The sequence below is a fragment of the Pongo pygmaeus genome, chromosome 18, assembly GCF_028885625.2.
Source record: "Pongo pygmaeus isolate AG05252 chromosome 18, NHGRI_mPonPyg2-v2.0_pri, whole genome shotgun sequence".
Classification (NCBI taxonomy): domain Eukaryota; kingdom Metazoa; phylum Chordata; class Mammalia; order Primates; family Hominidae; genus Pongo; species Pongo pygmaeus.
The window spans coordinates 6,347,714-6,353,759 of record NC_072391.2 but is presented as its reverse complement, the minus strand read 5'-3'; the positions used below and the strand labels follow the sequence as shown (position 1 = coordinate 6,353,759).

At 47.7% G+C, this 6,046-nt stretch overlaps 1 long non-coding RNA gene across 1 annotated transcript in view; it reads right to left on the bottom strand.

The window, feature by feature from the left end:
• Positions 1–3,962: 3,962 nt before the first annotated feature.
• LOC134738573 (uncharacterized) overlaps positions 3,963–6,046 on the bottom strand; it is a 106,280-nt gene continuing 104,196 nt past the window's right edge. Inside the window, exon 3 of the long non-coding RNA XR_010124380.1 lies at positions 3,963–4,414. This is a non-coding gene — a long non-coding RNA (uncharacterized LOC134738573). The remainder of the gene's footprint in view (positions 4,415–6,046) is intronic.

The following is a 6,046-nucleotide window of genomic DNA, read 5'->3' as shown; positions in this document are numbered from 1 at the left end:
TTAGGACACCTCCAAGCCCAGCTGAAACGTGGATGCCAGGTGACCCCCTGTTTACTCTGAGCCCAGACAGAGGACAGGGAAGTGTGCAAGGGTGGGGACCGTTATCACAGCCCTTCCCTCTGTAAGGCATATGGGTTTGTGCACGTGTGTGAGCACGGCCGTGGCTTCTCTGTGAGTTTCAAGCTCGAGGTTGTGTTTACGCAGGGTTAGGCTTGCCAGGTAAAATACAGGATGTCCAATTAAACCTGAATTTCTCATTAACCTTTTTTTTTTCTTTTTTTGGTGCAAATATATCCCATGCAATATGTGGGACTTGCTTACCCTAAAAAATGATTTGTTGTTTATCTGAAATTCAAGTTTAACTGGCATCCTGTCTTTTCACTAGTTACATACGAGAGTTCCGTGTGGGGGTTATCAGTGTGCATTTGTGAGTTCCCATGTGAAGGACCTCGCCAAGTGTCTATAGGTGCCAGGATGGAGATGGACAGAGAAGATCCTCTTGGGCTGCTTTAGTGGCACCTAGAGGCTGTCGGGTTGGACACTTCACCTCCAGGGGCCTAGGCAGTGCTGTCCAGCACCTGCCTGCTCCTGTCTTCTCCACGGGGGCTGAATTCCCTGCCATCTCTCTCCAAATAGGGTGGCAAGAGCTATTCCATCCGCCCCCATCTGCAGCACAGCTGCCCAGCCAGACAAGATGGCAAACAGTGTGCAGATGGCTGCAAAGCTTTCCCTAGCTCCTTCTGCAAGGGGCCTGCAGATGAAATGGAAACCCTCATCCTCACTGCCTCCGCCTTCCAGAAAACTCAGGCAACAGCCACCTGTGAATGCTGCTTTAGAAGCTTCTCCCTCCTGGTGATTAAACCACCCCAAACAAATAAAGCACTGCATTTCCACCATAAGCTTGTTCACATGCACACAGCCAATTGTCTCGGGTCTGCCCGTGTGCCTGATTCATCAGGGTGAGGGGTTCTCCTCTGAGGTGCTTGCAAAGACCTGCTTAATTTTCATCTGAAAGACTCTCTGTAGAAACCAGGCCCAGCTTTGGAAGAAAGCCCTTTCTCGCTCTTTAGCAAATTCTGTGTCATTCTTTTTTTTTTTCTTTCTTCCTTTTTGAGACGGAGTTTCACTTCTGTTGCCCGGGCTGGAGTCCAATGGTGCAATCTCGGTTCACTGCAGTCTCTGCCTCCCAGGTTCAAGCGATTCTCCTGCCTCAGCCTCCTGAGTAGCTGGGACTACAGGCACCCACAACCACACCTGGCGAATTTTTTTATATTTTTAGTAGAGAGGGAGTTTCACCATGTTGGCCAGGCTGGTCTCCAACTCCTGACCTCAGATGATCCACCTCGTCCTCCAAAAGTGCTGGGATTACAGGTGTGAGCCACCATGCCTGGCTAGAATTCTATGTCATTCTGGATACTTATCATGACTTCAAGCATCCAGGACTCTGTCAGGGGTATCCTGAGCCTGAGGTTGTATGTGTGTCCAGCTGGCTTGGAGGTTGTCTACAGGCAGGTTGAACTTGGCCTCTAAGTCCCTGGCGGCCTCACATGGGAAATACCACCAAGGAGCCTCATCCTGTGCTTTTAGGAGATAGTTTCTATTTAGTCATTGCTGAATCTGTTACAGACAGGGTCTCAATTTCTTGCAAGTCCTGTATGATGTGGGTGCTGTGATTATCCACATATTCACTTGCTCTCTCGGGCCTCTTTCAGGCTCTTGCACTTCTTTTGCTCTTTTCCTGCCACAGGGCCTTTGCACATCCTGCTCTTTCTGCCTGGAAAGATTTTCCCTCTCTCTGCCTCTTCACCTGGTCACAGTCTCATCTGACAGTGGAGTCACTACATCCTCAGGGATGCCTGGCCACACTGATTCAGTCACAGCAACCCCGTTATCTGCTCTCATGACACCACATGCCTCTCTGTGGTAGACACTAGCTCAGCTATGGCTTCCTATTTCTGTGCGTGTCATCCTTCCCCTTCAAGACGGTAGTCACCATGAGGGCCAGGGCCATGCCTGTTCCTGATTGTCATTTGTGTCTCTGGTGTTTAGTATATGCTCACCTAGAATTTGATTAATGGATGACGTCATACCCACTTTGCAGATGAGAAAGTTGAGGCTCAGGAACATTATGTAACTTGCTCGGTATTAGATAGTGATGGTTTGAAGCCATCTGGCTGCTCCCTGGGTGCACACTCTTAACCACTTCACTATGGTTCTTCTCTCATGGTAGTCCTCCAACGGCAGGAGTGAGAGACAACTTTAGGACAGGTGTAACCAGAATCCCAGGGGTTATCCTAGAAGGTGGTGTCAGGAACAGACTTGCTTATGGGCCTTCTTACTGTATTGCATAAAATACCCAGTTTTTCTGACTCGCCTTTAGTAAAGACCTTAGCAATATGTGAAGCACAGCTGTCAGTAGGAAAGGGTGGATGTTTATACTTTTTTTAAAAAGGAGTCTATATCATATTTATCTTGTGGTCTGCCATGCCGCCCTGATCTTCAGGTTCAGTTATGTAAAATTAACACTTCTTGTCTTGACTGCCTCTCTCTTACCTGTTCAGTTTCTTTTCTGTGTTCGAGATTGCTTAGAAATTTTCCCCATTACTACAGCCTGCTTCCCACCTGCATCCCCTCTGGATTTTGTCAACAACAGTTCCAGCGTTTAGTGAGGGCTGGATTGAAGGATAGTCTTGGAAAAGGCCGTGTGATGAAAGGTGAAGATACCCAATGGGCAGGCGGTCATCAGGGTTAATTCAAAGGCTGGAAGAAGGGCTGACCTGGAGGACTGGAAATGTCTTTGAGCCGAAGGTCATCTGCAGGTGGAAGGAAGAGGGTGAGACTTTTGGGGTGAACTGCAAGTATTTGATAAGATCCCTGTCCCCATGGTTGGGGAAATCTTGAGAAGCATTCTTAATGTGATGGAGGGATTAAGGAAACCCTGGCTCTGCCTGCCCAGCATGGCAGTAACATAACACAGCCAAGTTACTGATTGTTGGTTGCCCAGCTGTCATCACTCAACACCTTCTGTTAGTTATAGCTGTAACTTGCATTAGTTATCAATGCCAGTTTTGACTTTCCTAGTCAATAAAGTGTTCTGAGAGTGGCGACTAAGGCAGAGCACTACCCATAATCATGAGTATTACAGAGGTAAGCCCCCTTGCCCACCCACCTGCAGGTGAGGACACACCATAGGGAAATCACTCAATTCTTTGGAGGACCCCGAATAAATGCTCAAGTCCATCTGTTCATCTGTCTGTCCATCCGTCCACCCTTCTGTCCATCCATCCATCCATCCATCCAGACATGCATACATCCATCCATCCACCTACCCATCTATCCACCCACCCACCCATCTATCCATCCAACCCACTCTCTTATGCACCCAGCTATCATCCACCTACCCACCCACCAACCCATCTATCCATACACTCACCCATGAATCTATCCACCCATTCACTCATTCACCCATCTTTCCACCCACCCGTCCATCCATTTATCTATCCCTCCACCCATTGACCCACTCATCCATTTCTCCACCCACTCAGCCATCCCTTCACCTACTCAACCATCCATTCATTCATCCAACTTCCCACCCACCCATCTTTCCATCCACCCATCTATCCACCCATCCACCTGTGTATCCATCCATCTGCTTGTCCTTCTGTTCATTTATTCCACAAAGACTCACTAACCACCTACTAGATTCTGGGGAGGTATCTGCTTTAGTAATTGAGAACATGGTGTCTGGAATCTGATTCCCTGGGCTCAAACTGAGCTGCCTCCTAGCTAGCTGCTTGGGTAAGTTATAGAAACTGTGCTTTGATTTTCTTATCTGAAAATTGGCTATTAATAGCATCTACTCTTGCAGACATAGTGAGGATTAAATAAGATGTCACATTAAAAGTGCATCATCGACACTCAATCGAGATTAGGTTTTACCGTTCGTTATTATTTTTGGCAGATGCTGCAGATAACGTGGAGAGCATACAAAAGACACATGTTTGAACAAGTAGTGACATACGGGTGCTAAGTTCTGCAGTAGGGGAAGTGCAGAGAGCCATGGAGAGGGCCTGGCCCAATCCTGGAGCCTCAGAAAAAAGTTCCGCATTGAATTGCTGTTTTAGCTGAGACTTGTGGGAGGGTAGTAGTTGGAGATCCCAGACAGGATGTGACTGAGTTGCCAGGGAAAAATTGGGTCCCGGCACCCATGGCAGAGTTGAGTGATCCAGTCCTTCTGTCTCCTCTGGCTGGAAGTCCACCAGATCTGGGAATGTCAAGTTGAGGGAGGGGACTGACAATGATCATGACCTTCACCTGTCCTCACATGTCCTCTGTGTATCTGCAAAGCCTCTGCCTCAGTCTCCTCTTCTGGAAAGTGGGATTGGAAACCACATCTGCTTTTCCCCCAGGACTCCTAGGAAGACAAGATTAGATGGCAGGTGAGAGCTCTTTGAAAATGAAAACATTCTACTATTTGAATGCAAAGTATTCTTCTTTGCCTGTGATTTTCCCTAATCTGTGAACTCACACTGGACCTCGAAGCTGTCTATTAAAATCAAATAGCAAAGTGGCTGGGCATGGTGGCTCATGCCTGTAGTCCTAGCACTTTGAGAGGCTGAAGGGGGTGGATCACTTGAGGCCAGGGGTTCGATACCAGCCTGGCCAATATGTGAAACCCAATCTCTACTAAAAATACAAAAATTAGCTAGGTGTGGTGGCATCTGCCTGTAGTCCCAGCTACTCGGGAGGCTGAGGCACAAGAATCATTTGAGCTGAGGAGGCAGAGGTTGCAGTGAGCCGAGATGGCACCCCTGCACTCCAGCCTGGGTGACAGATCGAGGCTCTGTCGGAAAAAAGAAAAAAAAAAAAAAAAACAAAGTTAACACTTCCTCCATCTGTCCTCTAGGGGAGGCAATTTGTCAAAGATTGTTGTTGGATTTTACACACAGGGAAATCTAAGGAAGATGTGGAAACCAGACTAGGACTCTAGACTCTGGTCTCCCTGTTTACAGGGTCTTAAATGGGGGAGCCACTTTGGGTTCTTTCCACAAGATTGCTTTGTAAAAAAAACAAGAAACAAACAAACAAACAGAAATCTCAAAAAAACAGCCCTGACCTAAATATTCACAAGGGACCTTAGGCAATACCTGCAAACAAAAGTGAGTGATGAGTGGAATCTGTCATCTTTACAACTAAGACAGGTCCAGAGTTGAAGCAGGTGGAAATATCTCTAGAGACAGAGATTTGGGCACGTTTTGCCAGTTACAAATTATGAGAACTTGGGCAGGTTTACCTCTCTGAGCTTCTGTGACCTTGTGAAATTGGATGCATTGCACTAAACGTGCAGGAGGAATCCCAGCATCCTTCTGTGCACAAGGCTGGTTTCTTCCCATCCTTTTCCTTGTTCTGTCTCTCTCCTCCTCTTCAAGAGATAAATACATTTGGACCCAGTAGGGGCCTATGTTTGCAAAAGTTCCCTGGTGATTCTCATGCAGCCAGCCTGGCTCTGGCACTGAGTTCTTGGACACTTCTGGAGGCACATTTACTAGTGAGGAAGGTCACTTTGTGTTAAAGGCATGACTCATCTTCTTTCCTTTCTTCCATGAAGCAGGTGCATGGGTCGACTGAGCTGGGAGAGTCCACAGTGTCAGCCTCCCCCACGCTTCCCTCCCTCCTTATCCCTTGTGTGCTGTACTTTGTCTTGATTTCCTGTACTCTGCACCGTGGCAGGAGATGGTAAGATCTCAAAAAAATCATTTTTTGGGGAAATGGGATCAAGAGGGTTTTTGTTTGCTTGTTTGTTTGTTTGAGACAGGGTCTGTCACCCTGGAGTGCTGGAGTGCAGTGGCATGACCTTGGCTCACTGCAGCCTTGACCTTCTGGGCTCAGGTGATCCTCCCACCTCAGCCTCCTGAGTAGCTGGGACTGCAGGTGCACACCACCATGCCTGACTAATTTGTCTATTTTTTGTGGAGATGAGGTTTCACCATGTTGCCTAGGCCGGCCTCAAACTCCTGGGCTCAAGCAGTCCTCCATCCACCTCGGC